The following is a 17,623-nucleotide window of genomic DNA, read 5'->3' on the forward strand; positions in this document are numbered from 1 at the left end:
TTCTTAGTTACCAGTTTAAGGCATAGATAAGAGCGGCGCAACTTCGTAAACGGAGGCTGTAAAATGTAATTTGTAAAGTTTGGATTTAGACGCTTCTTGTGTCATTTTCACGTGATTTGAGGCCGTGTTTTAAATTTTATAAGGAAGTAAATGTTTGGTGTTCCAAGATGGATATAAAGGGAATTAAATCTGATTCAGGAAAGCTGACATAAAAATATTAACAATGGAGTTCTTTTAAAGAATTGTTTACGTTTGCTCGTTTACAATGTAAACAGGCCACATTTTTACGATGGTACCTATCTCTGTTTTGTACTGGCTAACCAAGAAGACCACCTCTACGATCAAAATGTGGATCATCCTTAAATCTACATAAATATAATATACCCACCCGTATTGCCCTACGCTTGTATACCGTAAAGCCTTAAACTAAAGCAACAGGCTTATAACAAAACAAAAGAGTGTCATCTGAAATCTAATCATCTCGCTCCATCTCATGGTGGATACGACAAGAAAATGTTAAAGTAAAATTTTTCACAGTTTCGTAACGATATATGTAAGTATATACACAGAGACATCTCTTTACTTAAACCACTGTTAGTAAATAGCTCGTAGGTATTAATGTTGGAAAATAACAACATCTTAGCACGTACAGAAAATAAACACTTTTCCTCAATACGTGGATACAAATCACGGCACATATGAACATAAATAGTAACAGCAGAGGGTAATGTAGAAAGGTGGTAATAAGATCCAGCGACATTGTCGCCGAGTGGCGAACATTACAAATCCCCTCAGGCATGCAAGGGAGCTTCATAAAATATAATAAGACCACGCGAGCCCCGCTGGAAACAGGTCAGACGGCTCAACGATACGAAATAGGCTGTTTCACCCATTCCAACAAGGTATGTTTTTATTCGACCCCGCAAATAAATTAGACCAAATAAGTATACACGGATAGTAGTAGATTCTTCGCAATTTTGAACATTCCCAATAATGGTTTATACTTTATATGTTAATAAAGTAATGACGCGAGAACTTTATGAACAGCAAAACCTTCTTGATTTATCGTGAATACTTGCCGTACCTAATATAATTTTACGACAGTGTCTGGTTATGTTTGTACGAGGATAGATATGCCAGAAATCCATTTCATGTGAAAATTATCCAAGGATTCATCTGCCGACTATGAAGTCGACAGTGTAACTTTCCTAAATATGTAAATGAAAACATTGGAAACAGAGAAGACGGAATTTACGATATTGGACAACCCAAACCGAGTCATCCAATTCCGAAAAAATACTTTTCTGACTACAATCTTACCAAATTATCACATTAGACTTTATTAACTCGACCACAACAACAAGTTAATCGGAATTGATCTGTATAAGTCTTCTCATTATTTTCCCCTTATCAATGTACGTACGCAGATAAAAGCTCCAAGTTATTCTCTTGGACGACATTTTTATGTCGTAAGAATAGGGAAATAACGAACTCATAAATGGGAGTCGGACGATAAACAAGCCATAGCCTTTGAGATAAGAGTCTGTTCTCTCTGGGAAGTAATGTGACTGCGAAAACGCGGATAATAGGTAACTATACTACCTGCTTTACATACGAAAAGCATACGAGTGTCGAGGGTCCTCCCGACGTTCGATACATGATGTCATAAATTACTTAGATTAGCTTCTTACTTGGTCGCCAGTTGATTTTATTATGCCGGTGTTTATACAACTGAGCGATGTGGGTGTTCTCTTTTGCAAATAGTTCTAGCGTTTAATTCTGTCTATTGAAATGGTAGATTGCGAAGATATTTCTTTCCTCAAAGAAGAATCGTAACAGCGGAAATAGGTTCCTGTATATACGTAATAGATGAACGAGTAACCTGTGAGTTGAACGAATGTTGTTTATAGCCTCAAGCGATTTTGTAGCACATGTATTTCTACTCACCCCGTGTGAGATAAAACTGCTGCATACACGTACGCGTTAATATCTCTATGTAAAATCTACAATCATTCGGAGTCCTACTCGTAAACTGAACTAACATCGATTTTACACTGTTGACAGTAGTGAAGTAACTACTGTGAAGAAGTAACCCCAACATCTGGACACGAATAGCACAAGTTTCAAGTGAACACGGATCCAAAGATGTCAAGAGTTGAATTTCAAAGGAGCTCGCATTTCCTTCGCGAAACTAACAAAAACATAATTTCTGTGAAGAAATGTAAAGGAATTCTAACATTCCAACGTTGAATTCTTAAACAATAATGTTTAAGTAAAACATGGTCGACGTGAGGTTAGATATAGGTCCTGTCAGTGGCGTCTGACCCGTAGGTCACATTCAGGTAGTCAGGTTTATTTCGGGGGAACATATAACGCATCTATTCTGACAACGTCCCACATTTATTCACCCGCAACACGTCGTAATTTCAGTATTATTTTCGGAGGTTTCCAAATAAATTATATTACGTATAGGTTGGCAAACGAGTCTGAAAAATATAAATTCACTTTAATATCAGATTTCCTCTAAAACAAGCATGAAAAAAGAAGCCCCAATTGTGTGCTCCCAGGCCCCACACAAACTTACAAGAAGAATATTTTCTAAATTAAACCCTCATTTTTATGGCTGCCTGCTAAAATTACTGTTTGTATAATATATTTTATAGCTGCCTTATATTGTATACAGTGTTCGCGTTAAGTAGCGTACAGCGTGCATTTTTATTGGATCGGAGACATTTTGTATTCCTAAACAGTTCGCCAGCTTTAGCCTGTCCGGACGAAGGCATTTGGCTGACTTTTGTATTTTCCTCAAGACAAATAACATGTTTCATCTGATAAGGGGCTGTCGTCGGCTCGTCTGTCTACGGAACCAATCGCTTTGTGGACGTTCCTTGTTATTCCATCTTGTTTTTATTACGCAAGCTTGAGCGTTTGTTTTTTGAAAGCCTATTAACGTTTCTCCTTTTATTGTAGGAAAGGATTCAAGAATAATTATTGGATTTTATAGAGAAGTTAGCAAATATCACTTTTCAATTAAAAAGAAAAAAAGGGTTAAGTTATATGAAATTAATATAGCGATGATTTTGAACATACAACATGTAGATAGTGGTCTCACTGAAAACAGATGTTTATTAATCATTACCAACTGGAGGCACACAAAGAGGCTTTACATTTTTAGGCTTCATATTGGTTCAATCATGAAGATTACATTCAAATAGAGGTTTATTCCTGTAAGTACAGAATGAATGAACGCAGCACGTAATCGCCGCCCGGTTGCGGCTGCATTATGAATTTGTACTCTTTTGTCCGCAGTTTTTAATTCTACCGGTAAAATGTATTGTTCATGGAACAAAAGTCTCTAGTGTCATTGTTGTTGGCCAAAGTTCATTTAAATTCCGTGCCCGTGAGAGGGAACAGTAGCAAATATGAATTCCTTTGCTCCTATTGTCAAACTGCTTTTGCTCGCTTTGGTATAATGCTTTTGAAAGCCACATTGTGTTTTATATACATGTAGGACACAACTCTATTTGGATCTTTTTTCATAAACAAAGAAGCAGAATGTGATGTACCCAACTATATGGAATTAGCGTGTTTGTGTGAAATAAAGTTTGAACACGAAGGCAGGGTGTACACTGGTGTTGTTGACTTCCGACTCTTTTACCGGCTTACTTTTATAAACGTGGCGTGAATTTATTCTAATTAAATTTTGAAAATGAAGTAAGAAGGCTTTGTTATACCCAGCTAACAAGAAACAACATTAAGATTTTTTTATAACAATGTTATATGTGTAGCGCAGTAGTAATCCAAGCATTGCAAAGTTTCGATGGCTGGTAAAGAAAAAGGAATGACCGCTGCGCACTGGCTCGGGTCCAGATCCGTCGCTTTTCATCACGTTTTACAGGCGTCGCAACAAGTTATGGGCCTCTTTTTGGAAACTCTTCCCATCATACTTGACGAATGGCGTGCAATACGGGATATTATCAATTCGACATTACTTTTCCGTATTTCATTCTAGTTCAAACGCTCGTGTTTATGTGACCCCTACGATATATTTTCTCTCTTCAACGTCTACGTGGGTGTTATACGGATAGACTTACGGGTTTTTGCGAAAAAAGGAAAGCGAGATACTTAATTAAGTAGGTATAATATAAAAGACTGTGGAAAAAAAGTAATAATAGAACCTTTGGCAGACGTGCAAACAACAGCGTTAATTACAATTGAAGAACATTTTTTTACTCTTTAATGACACAATTAGTTCTACAGTTTCAAAAAATCTACATAATTACTTTTAGTGCCCATGTACCTGTGCTCTGGCTCGGGGAATAATTTGATTCATGTAATTATTAAAGTCAATTTTCATCATTTCTCGGTTAAAATGGCGGATTGCGGGGCAGAGTAATTTTGTCCGGGCCAACAGAAGTTGAAAAAGGAAAATTACACAATTTGCTAATGGCCACGGTACGGATAATAATTTGTTGCGCGGTTTTTATTACTAAAAAGATATTAATGTGAATTGAAATTCATATTTATGACTCATGATTGAGTTACGGGGCGGTGAACGAGGGATGTATTGGCTCTTTTTATGTTTTATGGCCATCAAGTACGTTTGATGGGGGATGCGTATCATTTAGGGAACGGTTTGTAATAGGTTCTTTATAAAGTTACCTATTTATAACAGCTTGTGGATCGTTTAGGACATAAAAATATATTTACGTGTAAATAAAATAGTAACTATATTAAAACTTATTGCATGCTTACCTATATAAAAATAGAAGCAGGCTAGTTGGCCGTGGTAAAAGATCTTGCACCAAGAAACGAAGATTCCATCGACACTAACACAGTTGCACAAAAAACTTTGCTATTCAATGTTGGTTGAAATAAAAACTAAGGAAAGTCCGTTGAAAATTTTCCATTGTCAACAGTTCTCGGTCTAAACAGAGGGAACTTCGGAAAAAATGTAATTAAACTGGGCGTTAGAAATACAAAATACAAGCTCTTTTGAAGGAAGTCTGCCAATTGTGGCTTAACTAAACTTGTGGGCGCCTGTTGAAGGCGATATTCGATTAGAAAGATTTCACATTTGTTGTTTCTAAGTTATAGAGTGCAAAGATTTTACTAAAACTTACGAAAATGTTAAAGTCGATATAATGTGTGATAACAAATATTTGGTAAAAATTTAAAATAATTCATGTCAAGTTAAGAATTAAATCGCAATTGAATATAATAGTTACAATTGCTCTTACATCAGAAAAACAATTCCCAACAGCTATACAGAGCTGCTAGTATGTTATTAAAACTATTGGCGAAACCATTGAAGGGAGTTCAATTTTTGCCAGGTCCGTAACGATAGCGGTTAAGGCGTTTGAGGTCAGTCGACTTGTATAAATGACCAATTCGGTGGCAAATTTACAACTTTTTCTCACTTCCCTGTCTCAAGTCGGGCAGTAAACTGGGAAGCAATCTCGCCGACTACTGAGTTATTTTGCAGAATATTGCGGAGCGAGACTAATAAAATGACAAATGGCTGGTGTTTGTGCACTACAGAGCTGACATGAAGCAAGATGCATGCGGCGACATACTTTCCAAATGTATTTGTCAATAATTTGCATATAATGTGGTCTCTCGCTATTGAAATTGTGTTGGTAAGATGTTAGTAATATTCTGTCGGAGTTACAGACGGGTTAGCATAATACTAGTGTGTAGTGTGTAACCGATATCATGGGAGGCGAGCTCGCCCTACTCAAATTCTTGAGTAGAAGTGCTCTTACCCACAATACCGGCCGGCCTCCACATCCCAAACGTCTCGATTTCACCTGGGCTGAGGACGTCGATACGTTCTACCTGTGGAACCCTAATCCAATCTGTCCGTGTCCGTATACTCGTTAACGTACGTAGTAACTGTATCTAGCGAAAATGTGGACAACCTCTGGTTTCTGTTTTCTTTTGATGGAAATTCTATCTTCAATTAAAATTGCTTAATTAAGTATCACTCTAGTATCTTAACTAATAAATACATTTGGTAATTTACGTAACTGTTATAATCATACAAGAACAGAAATTATAAAAAAAAGGATACATAGATTTGTTTTATAGATTTGCCGAAGCATCCAAAATATTTATCTCTAGTTGTGAGGATAATAAAGCTGAATTCAATCAGTGTTCAGTCGAGCTTCGATTCCGTAAATAATTATGTCCTACATACATACGTCGTCAAAGAAAACGTGCCTAACCAATAAAACGAAACAACGAAGCTATCAGAAACAGACGCAAGCGTCACTGGCGCTCTGACATTGACAAATAAGCCATTCTGAAAAAGATCCCATTTTCCCCAAGACCCCTACTACGTACGACTATTAATAACAATTAAACCAAACGAAAGTAGCGCCGAAATGCAAATTAATGATAGGAATATTTCAAGAATATTCGTTATTAAATTTGTGTCTTTATTAAACTGTTGTCGGCTACAACGTGCCTCAGGTTTTTTCTAAGTAACCCGTATTTGCACAAAGAAACGACCTCTGTGCCATTGCCGTTCGTGATTCAAGTTAATTTAGGTAAATTTGAATTTCTATTACTTCTAGAACATCAACAGACGACTATCTTGTTCTCGTTAACATATTCATTAAACTTTTATGAAAATAATGATCTCATTGGTTTGGAGTTTCATAGAATCGGATCAAATGGTTTCCCTTCCGATACCAACGGTTTTAAAATGTATTATCTGAACATGTTGAAATGTAATTTCACTCGTATTGATACAATGTGTGAAGTTTATATTTTTATGGAGTGAACGTGAGGCTATGAAAACGGCATTCGAGGAACGAATGTTCGTTAAAATGGCTTCGCAATAAAGATTTTGTGGCCGCTAATGTGTTTAATCTTGTATAGATCTAAAGTTAACGATTTGTTCAGGTAGTTTGGAGACATTGAAATGCTGTTTCGATCTACAAAGTAATAAAGTTTAGATCTAAATCCATTGGTACAGTTGGTAACATTGGAACGGTTTTTTCCTGTAGTAAGCCGATGTACTCTGGATTAGAAGAACGTTACGGCTGTATGCGTCGCAAGCCGAGGCCGCCGAGGAATCAGCCCAGCTGTAATATCGAGTTGCATGTGATTCGCGGCGAGAACTCGATATCAGTTAACGTTTGCGCAAATTCCTGTAGTAGGCGCACTGAATACGGGACTGAGCCAAACGGAAGCCGTATTACGAATTTAATCTCGCAGAAATGTGGTATCGTGGAAATTGCTGCAACAAAGCCTCTGTTTACGACAAACGTCTAGAAGCAATATTACCTAGGGGAAAAATATAGAACAGCAAGATTATAATATTTTCTACATGAGTTTTAAATGAAATCTTAGAGTTCCGCTGGTAAGGCCGGTAAACTTATACGTTTCGATGGTTCGGCCGTTGCTCGAATGGTTTCTGTTCTCTAGTACTCGTAATTCTAGACTTTGTACGTTTATTTCTTTTTAAAATGTAATGCTAGTGACATTTTCGCAAATAAATATTTTAATATTTTTTTAAGTTCATCTTCAAAGTTTTACACTGAAATTCGCACAATATGTCACTCATATTTTATGATTTTTTCCACCTCGTCGATTTCACTAAATATTAATAAACTCTTGTCAAAATAAATAAACGTAGGAATTACTTTAGCTACATTTTATAGGTTTACATATTTTCTTTGTGAAATGTTATAACAGTAAGCAAACAAAATCCGTCTTACCACAAAAACTTTTAAACGTCAGTTTATGCCTTGTCTAAAAATATGTCAAATTATGACGTTGACATATGGTTCATTTTGCAGCCAAAATTTTATTAGACAAGTGTAAAACAGGGTTTAAAGTTTTTGTAGTAAGGCCCAATATGTTTCGTCACAAAATAAATAAATAATGTACCGTAACATCCTTATTTTATGTTTGTTCTGCGCGAGGTATAATAAATAGGTATTGCTAGTTAGGGTAATATGGGAGGGGCAGTAGAACAGGCACAGAGCAATAGCACGTTGCAGCATGAGAAGTTTTCCAATCTAACTTCATGGTACATCAGGAATTGCTCGCTTCTTACGTGCCGTTCTCAATGTAATTTTGTGTTTATAGCCACAGTTGAACCATCGGCGTACCCTCCTGCATCGCACCGCCGAATAATTTCCGTAATGAATATGGTACTGTGTGAAGCGGGCTTTTAACATAAACTCTTTTAGGGACCTCTTAAAAGCTGGCTTTTAGCATGTTTTTTCAGTTTATTTCTGTTGCCGAATAGAAGCTGGGATTCTCGTTAGAAGGTGGCTGGAAACTACTCTGACGTAGCCAGATTAAAGGATGGCGTTATTCAGTATGTCAAGTCGGCAAGCGAAATGTTCTGTATAAATAATCCTGAATAAAGCCTTCATACAAAACAGGCGACACAAGTGGGGGGAAGAGAGATTTATCCCCTTGAATCTAATCTTGCGGATGGCGAAAAGAGCAGTTTCTACAAAAAAAATTGTCTCAGTTGTCGCGTCTCGACCCGTCTCGCGACTGTATACATTGAGAGCATTCCCGCCGTCTGCTCAACTCATCTGGCGTCCCGGCAATGATGCCATCTCAACGCTCCTTAAAAACTCGTACGAACGTAAACTTATTTGTTTGTAGCATCTATGCAGCCTCTCTAAAGTTAAGATAAGAAAATTGCAATGTTTACTTCTTTGAAATCATCCAACTCCAATCTAACGCGGCTAACTCGGTCTCTTCTATTTAAAAAATATTCATGAATTTGGGAGGTACAGAAAACCACTTCAAAGTCAATGAAGAAGTCAAAAATGAAATTGACGTAAAAATTCTATTTTGATATTGAAATGTCCCACTTTCGTATTTTCAATAAATTAGTGGTTCTTAGAATTTACCTATACATAAATATTATTGACCCAATAAAATTGAATTTTCATTTCAATTATTTTGTTAAAGAAGGTTGAGTTCAAAATAAGATTATTAATTAATTTAAAAAATAATTCAATTTCATTCAGGTGACTGTGACTTTAAAGAGTTCAAATGAACGTTGAATAAATTCCTTTCAACATTTATTTACCAATACAACATGCTGGCTTTTTACTTGAGAGAACACGTTGAAAAATAAAGTCTTATTAAAGTTCAGCACACATTAACAATTAAACGTAAGTTTTCTTAGTTGGTTGTCGAATGTACGGCTAGTGGATGTGGCCACTCCGGCGGAATTGTTTCAGAGTTAATTTAAGATTAAAAGGAAATAAAGGTGCACGGTGAGTTAACTCGTCGAGGTCGAGGTCGAGTTGAACCAACTTTGTGATTAAGTGGGGTTGGTCCACTCCAACACTAATTTCGTATGGATGGACTGAACTCCGGATTAGTTTTACATTTTAACAGAAATATTTAATTTAAAAGTTACTTGAACCTGTTGCCGTCAATTTTCTATCTCGTGTTACGTGAATGTTTTTGATTAATTGAAATTAAAGTTGTTAGTTACCAATATTTGATACACAAATTAATGCAAATTGAAAATGTAATTACATGTTCAACGGCAATTGTCTAAAAATCTAATAAAATCGTTTATTACTTTGTAGTTTCCATATTAATGTAAATGATTCAATTTAATTTAATCGATAGATAATTACACAAGTGCGAGTTGTATTTAATTATGGAAGAAAATAGAGTAAAAATATAGTTTTATTGAATAACATTAGCATTGAATTGCAAAGCAACAGCGATGTGTTTAAATACAAATAAATAAGAGAAAATCAAAGGCTTCCTTACTTATATAGAAAATCATAGCAAAATATCTGATATTTTGTAACTGAAAACCCCGGAGGCATTGAGCGGTGATGTACCAAGAATTTCGTTGGCTCATGCAGTTATTCATATTATTTGTATTATAAAATACACAGCATATTATTACTAGGGATGATACCTAGTCAGTAGCAATGGAGAGTTTGCTTTTAGAATGAAACCAGTTTATTTTAGACAAACTGGATTATGAGATGAAGACTAGTTGAGTAGCAGCTTTTATATTTATTCTTCTTTATTATGCACTATTTCCACGGTTGTTATTTTTTGTTACTGGTCTAGGTTTCTTCGTGATTAATTTTTGTTAATCATTAGACATTAGCTAAAAATAGTTGTTGCATTATAACCTAAACTCAAACAAAATTAAACTACAAATGGCACTGGCTGGCTTGTACTATATAATATACTATTTAACAAATATATACTGTTACTGTTACAGCCTTTTTTTATCGTCCCACTGCTGGGCACAGGCCTCCTCTCACACGGAGAAGGATGAGCGTTGATCACCACGCTTGCTCAATGCGGGTTGGTGATTTCAGACTTTATAGTCCAGGTTTCCTCAAGATGTTTTCCTTCACCTTATTATCAGCCATTGGTGTCTAAGATTACTTAGAAAGTACATACAAACTAAGAAAAGTTGCATTGGTACTTGCCTGACCTGGAATCGAACCCACACCCTCATACTCGAGAGGTTGGTTCTTTACCCACTAGGCCACCACGACTACAAATATATATTCATTGGAATTCAGTATTCATAAACAAGATTTGAGAACACTCGACATTGTCTATGTAGCCACGTTTATATCTTTTCGAACGAGTGGCTTCAGCCGACAACGGTTCATACTGGATTAAAATTGATGAGAGAGAATTTATTCAAGCATCTTGATTCCAGTCAAAACCATAAATCATGCCGCTTGTAAATGTTTTGTGTTCTTACAAATTCCGTAATGGCCGACGAGAAGTTATTTTTTCAAGGAGTAATGTTAAAGCTTTTAAATAAAATAAATGATGCGTGCAATGGGAAATTTTTCAATTTAAGATTGTTTGTTCTGGGCTATTATTGAAGTAAACGAAGAATAGTTTGAGCATTTTTATTAACTATATTTTTATCCGATTTTTAATGATTGAAATAAAATACTTTTTGTTCACATTAATGAGGTATTCTTATTATTTAATTAATTACTAGCAGTAATTAGTCTTTACCATAATTTTCTGAGATCCTTTGCAACATACAGTTGAACCGAACAATTGTTCTATCACTCGAACAAGTAGCAACACAAGTGACTTTGTTTTCCTGTCATTCCCAAATCGGCAAGAAATCATACAACAAATATACGTACACATCAATGTGTCTATTTGTCACATCCATTTTGGTTGAAAGTAGAACCCCTGGGGAATAAAAATAACTTTTTTGTTTTACGAATTCCATGTGAGTGACGCCCGGGGCGGAAGCTTATTATGCGTACCTACCTATAGCTCAGAAATATATACTCTTAGCTTTGTTTTTCCTCAGGAATATTCCATGGGCTTTAGCAATCACAATACCTCAGGCACCTTAAGTAAGGCGTTAAGCAATTTAATAGTTTCTCCAAACTTGAGCAAGTTAAGCGAACTTTCTCTTTGTGTTTTACCAAGTTAATCTGTTTTAACATTTAATTCTAGATAAGCATCTCGTGTGTTAACAGTTTGAGGCAGTTCGGGACAGGGCCTCCGATACGTAGTTGGGTAAGTTTGGCCAGTTCTTAGGGCGGGCCGTCGAGAGTCAGATTTATTTGGTCACGTAACCCCAGTCCGAGCTCGCTTCTTTCTCGTACTTTCTAATCTGCTATCAAACTAACTTTTTTATTACTTGGTAACTAGTAAACAACGCAGTGGGAACAGTTGTTTTACATCAGTTGTAGGTACATAATAATGTATGTTTTTTAAATGAAAATTATAAACTTTTGTTAGTACCTACTCCACAACCCTGTTTTGATTATAATATTTAAAAAGCTTATTAGAGCTAATGTAAAAGTTTTATTTTTATTAGTTCTTTATATGGTTAATGACCGTCTTTGTAAAGTAACTGAAAAAACTTCACAACTTAATTAAATATCAAAGAACATTATTCAAACAATCTTTTCATATTTATTATGCGATGAAAAATTTATAGGTATCATCTATTCAATAAGTAAAAAGCCTCTTCGATAGACTGTAAATAGCCTCTAATCACCATTGAAAATCGCGGCCGAAGAAAAAATACATGATTGAAAGTAATAACGTTTTCCATTTTAATCATGATTTTCCTGAGGGGAGCGGTGAAAAATTGTGAAATCGAATCACGATTGCGGACGTGAGAAAGTAATCAAAATTTATTATTCTCCTCTTCAATGTGGGTGACGTTACTTACAAATCGAATATAAGATTCATCTGTTATTTTACTTTGACTATTTTTGCGTACGCATTTGTGTGCCTCCGTGCGAAACCACTGAATGGAAATACCGCAGAATTGCTTCACACTGCTAATTTTGGTCGCGGAGTGGTATTCCATGTTTTCCTTGGATAAGCCAGTACAATGAGTTTTTAATAGACTAAGAAGAAACAATTTCCTTGTTAAGTATGAAATTGCCAATAAGAAGAGAAACTCCTTACCAGATAAGCTTACTTCTTTATTTGTTCACGAAAAATATTAAGGCAGAACTAGTGCTAAAGTTAGAACTAACTTCAAACTGAACGGTGGACTCGTAGAACTAAAGTGAAATTTAAAAAGACTCACGTAAAAGTAGACCGAGAACCTCCATACGTACTCAATACAATTTGAAACTAAAGAAATATCACCGCAGCCATCTTGTATAGATTATAAGCATGAACAATAAGCAGATTATAGACTGGCAATAGAACAATAGTGTTACAATCGAGAAAGTTGCGATCAGCGTATTGTATACAAACTATTACGAAAGGTTTAATACGCAATCGGAGTGTGCTCATGAATAAAATTATGTAACTCGTGGAAATATTCAGCATTATCCGTCGCCGGTGTAGGGTTTGGTATTGCTCTACAGGGTGTAGTTACTTTCATTTTAACTTCCACAACGATGTGAAAATATTTCTCGAGGCGTTTATTGCTAGCCGGAGAGTTGCGGTGCGAACTGGAAGCCGGGATATAGTTATTCCGTTGAGTTATTATAACTACTGTATGTAACCTTCGCGGGTTATATTAATGCTGGCTGTTTTTACCTGGTTCTCTTTGTGAGTAGAAAAATGTTGGGCTCTTTATTGTAAATATTTTGTGGATAATGTTCTTTGAGGTGGTTGTAAAAAGGATGCAGATGGCACCTTAGGGAACGCAGTTATTCCTAACACCTGAAAGTTACAAACATTACAAAACAAATTATCATCTTTATCAAACTGACACCCAGTAAAAACACTTCCAAGGAAAACATGATTTAACAATACTTATTTCTTTTGCTAAGTATTTTTTCGTAGTTTTTAAGTAGAATATAGACATAAACTGAAAATGATACAGACTTCTTTTTTACTTTTTTTTTGAAACTGAATAATCCAATAAGACAAACAAAATAGACAAATATAATAATAGGACGTTTCATTATTTGGTAATGTGACAATACAGCCTTGATTATGAAAAGTATTTGCTTAATTCTACGTACTTAGAGCGCGCAATTTCCAGACTTACAAAGTTTTAAGCACGTCTTCGTAATAAGAATAGCAGCGAATCTTATAAAGTTGAAAATGTTTGTAACACTAATAGCTATATCCATTTATACACTCATGTATCTCAATGTACCCATTCAAGTAATATAACTTCGTTAGATTTAGATGCCATAATTTTGGAAAAACGAGGGATGAAAACTTTTGTAGCTTCGAAAGCTTTTAACGCGGGATGGTGTATCGGGAATGCTATAATTTTAAAGTATGTTCTCTGTTGCCGCCCGACGAAACTTTTAGTGTGTTTTCTTTTGTTCCAACAGTCATTGTTGTTCATAAGAAACAATTTCTACTGACAACAAGTCAGTTTAATATTGAAACGGTAAATAAAATACGACGTAAATGTACCACCGCACAATAATAGCTTTGACTGAAAGAAATTCTATCGGTTGTAGAATGAAAATCGACTAGTTGTATACTCGGTATATTATCGATAGGTACTTCGTTATTATGTCGCTTCACTGGGCACCAAGTACTGAGCACAGCTCCGCTTGTAAGTACTGGATTCTCGCTAAAAAATAGAAAAAATATTTCTGTTTCATTCAAAGCGTACCAACGTTGATTGTCGGAAAGATTCTTGTAAAGAAAAATCACAGGCAGAAGCTGCAGTCACAATTCCAGTCCAACACAGTTACCTATGGCGGCAAGAATTTCTCTAAACTGGGTTAGGTAAAAATCATGTTAGAAATATATCGAGTTTCAAGTCTCTTATTGTTAGTACTTTGTTTTGATCATTAAAACTTTAAATCAGTGTTATCCCTAATTGTTGAGACTTTTAACAAGATGGCCTAAAAACGTATTTTCAAACTTCTCAGACTTCTTTAAGAAAAATTCTGCTTGTCATGTTTGATAAATACTTGGAACTTGTTAAACAATCTGTTATAAACTTTAAGGTGTGCTGAATGAGGTCAGTAGTACGTTTTGACTATTTCAGTTCACAGTTTATAACACTCCATAGCCATAATTCTTATCTTTTATATGATGATAGCAATGAAAATCACGTAGACGATTGTAAAAATACACGAGGCGCCATTATCACGATTTAAACCACAATCAAGTTTATACACAAAGCGGCACCGCCAAGCTTTAGCAGAAATTAAAATTCCACACTTAAGCCAAGTACTAAAACAGATTCGCGGCAACTTCGCCTTAATTCTCTTCGCGTGCCGACTTACCTACGTCCTAATTTATTGGAACAGTGGAACAAGGAAGAGTTCGATCGGTACAATAAATTTCAAATTTCATTATTTGAAGAGGAAGTCGCGAGTTGCCAATTGCAATTTGGTTTTCCGATCACGTCTCCATACTATTGGTGAGGATATTCGAGCCACCTGTGCCCGTACTCTATGAGGCTTTAAACGCGCCCCTGCTCTTTCGATAAACCGACTGTGAAATATTCGCGGTGTACGCCAGACGCCGCATTTCCTTATGAATGATACATGCCACACCGGTCGCCGTTTTCTAGCTGCAAACGTTATCGAACCACTCGTATCTGGCAGTCAGTGCATAATTTCTAACTCCACTGTGAAATCACACTCCGCACCGAGTATTCATATAACTTCATAACTTTGTATAAAGCTCGCCAACTTATTTGTCACGTCTTGTTGTTGGCCGTTGGCGTCTAATAACTGCTAGAGTAGCTGTTGATGTATTAAGTTTATATGATTATCTTTTAATGAAGTGTTTTGTATATTTTAGAGTTTATAACATGCACAAATGTCCATATCAAACCTATTACCGAAAGTTTAATCATACTTAAGATACTTTTCGTGTACATCTCCCCAGTTACATCCCAATATATCACGAAACTGCTGTCCTCAAGACGCGGTGAGAGCAGTATTAAAGTAATACAATGGCAGCTAATTCTGTGTATAGTTACGTAAAAAGTTGGCGACGGCGGCGTGTGGTCGCGACCGTATCTCAAATTAAATCTCACCAACAAATCTTCGCGGGGGATGAACCGCTACGAGCGTTACCATCGACCTTCTTTTTATTCGATCCCGATTCCCTTTAAAACTTCGTAATGTAGAGTTATGGCACAAATATAAATAAGATGTTGTCATTTCGTAAACATTGAATGTTAAAGTTTATTTTTCTCATTATGTTTTGGGTACGTTTTCATTATAGAAAGAATACGTTGATATGTAAAATATAGACAACTTAATGGCTGACTGGCAGTTTTAACATCTCACTTCCAATTTAAAACTATGAATTGAAATAAAAATTCTAAGGTACGTTAATTTCCCTCCCAGTCTCAACCTTTTCTTAAACAACAAAATATCCGCGGCAGGAATTTAAATCGCACGATTACTCGGTAAATGTGTTCGTGACTGTTCAAAAGTGTTTGCGTTCCCATGGTAAGGGCGACCTCGCATCCTGGCTGCCTGCGAACGTTCGGAGTCGCAATTTGTTCCCGTACAGCCTTAAAAATCCACATTTTATTGTTCCGCCTCTCATTTCTACTTGAACTGTGCCTCGTAAGGGTCTCAATGAGTTCACTCATGCAAACTTTTCCTCTTTTTATAACTCAAATAATTCTGTCACACTATTTCGATTAAAATTTAATTTTACATCCATTACGAAAATTAAATGTTTGCGTTTCATTGGAAACGGTGAAATGTCGATTAGTCATATTAGATGAATTTGTGTTGATATTTATCAAATTATGCCCACGGGTGGGTGCCGAGCTTTGTACAGAACATTATTAGAATTTGAACGGTTCGCAAACAAAACTTCAATTATTCATCTATTAGGTCAAAGAATTTGGGACAGAAGTTAATTACATCAATTGAGAACCATTTCATTTCAACTTCAAACTTAATTTTGAGCCTCATAAAGGATGTTTAAAAAAAACTCAATATTATCGACGTTGATGAAATCGTTTATTTTATTTGTCCGAATTTCTTTCGTGGAAATTTTTTCTGCTCTCGGCTTGCTTAAATAATTAAATACATAACATTACTAAAGTAAGCAGCTTTAACATAAATGAAAGAGGCTGCAGAATAATTATTTTTTAACGCGGTAATAAAGAATTGATATCATTTTTATTTCCAAAAAAAATCATTAAAAATATATGTTTTATTTTGTTTATTCTCATCATAATAACTAGATATCTAATCGCTTAAAATACTCATTAAAAATATTCAAACAATCCTCATTCATTATAAACCGTCATCAATCTCCCTTTATTCCTAGAAAATAGTTTTGCTAGTCATTACCACGTGACGTGTAGGTACCGACATAATTTACGGAGATGCATCATGACGTCATACATCAGTTACGCATTTGCAATGTTGCACCTATATGCACCTAATTTCTGTACAATTTGAATCTCGAACTGTTAATACAATAATTACACTAGTCTACAAATTATTATATATATTTTTTGTAACAAATGTGAAATATATAATTTCTTGTAGAATATTTGATATGTAATCGAAGAACATAAAGTTGCGTTAAAATGGCAAACAATTTTGCTGTTATTAAAAAAATAAGTCAAATATCGTTAAAAATCGCTTTTGGCACTTTAAGAGGGGTACCTGTACCTCTAAAAACCCGACATAGGCTAGTGTTACAAAAATGCTATAGACTAGTGTTATTTGCACATAATAGTTTCGTGCACTGTGCTTCTTATTATTTGAACTGAAGTGAAGCAGCTGTTTCTATTTAAATCTTGACAAATCTTTGCGATGTTTTGAAGCATCTTCGGACACTGGTGGTAGATGGTTTCATTCAAATATTTGCCTTAAAATAATTAAAATTTTGGCTAGGCTTTTTATGTATTTTAGAATTTAGGCTTTGAGTGGAAGACTTGTATAATCTGCACAAATCTGCATCAAAATTCCCAGATGTCATGAAAAAGTAATCTGTTAATCCATGACATAATATCTGTGCCTAAGTTTTCATAAACTGATATTTGTGTAAAATTGTGTCAACATTTACTGCTAAACGCGAAAACAAATCTCAACTATCTAAATAAATACGAAATAGACCCAAATCGGTTCGGCATAACTACTGGTACTAAGCCCTTGATCCATCGAACCCGCAGTGTTTTGTTTCCATCAGGAGAATGACAAGCTGGTCTACTATACAACCCTTTATTCTAGGATCAGTATGATAA

Source organism: Helicoverpa zea, chromosome 4 (genome assembly GCF_022581195.2).
Source record: "Helicoverpa zea isolate HzStark_Cry1AcR chromosome 4, ilHelZeax1.1, whole genome shotgun sequence".
NCBI lineage: Eukaryota > Metazoa > Arthropoda > Insecta > Lepidoptera > Noctuidae > Helicoverpa > Helicoverpa zea.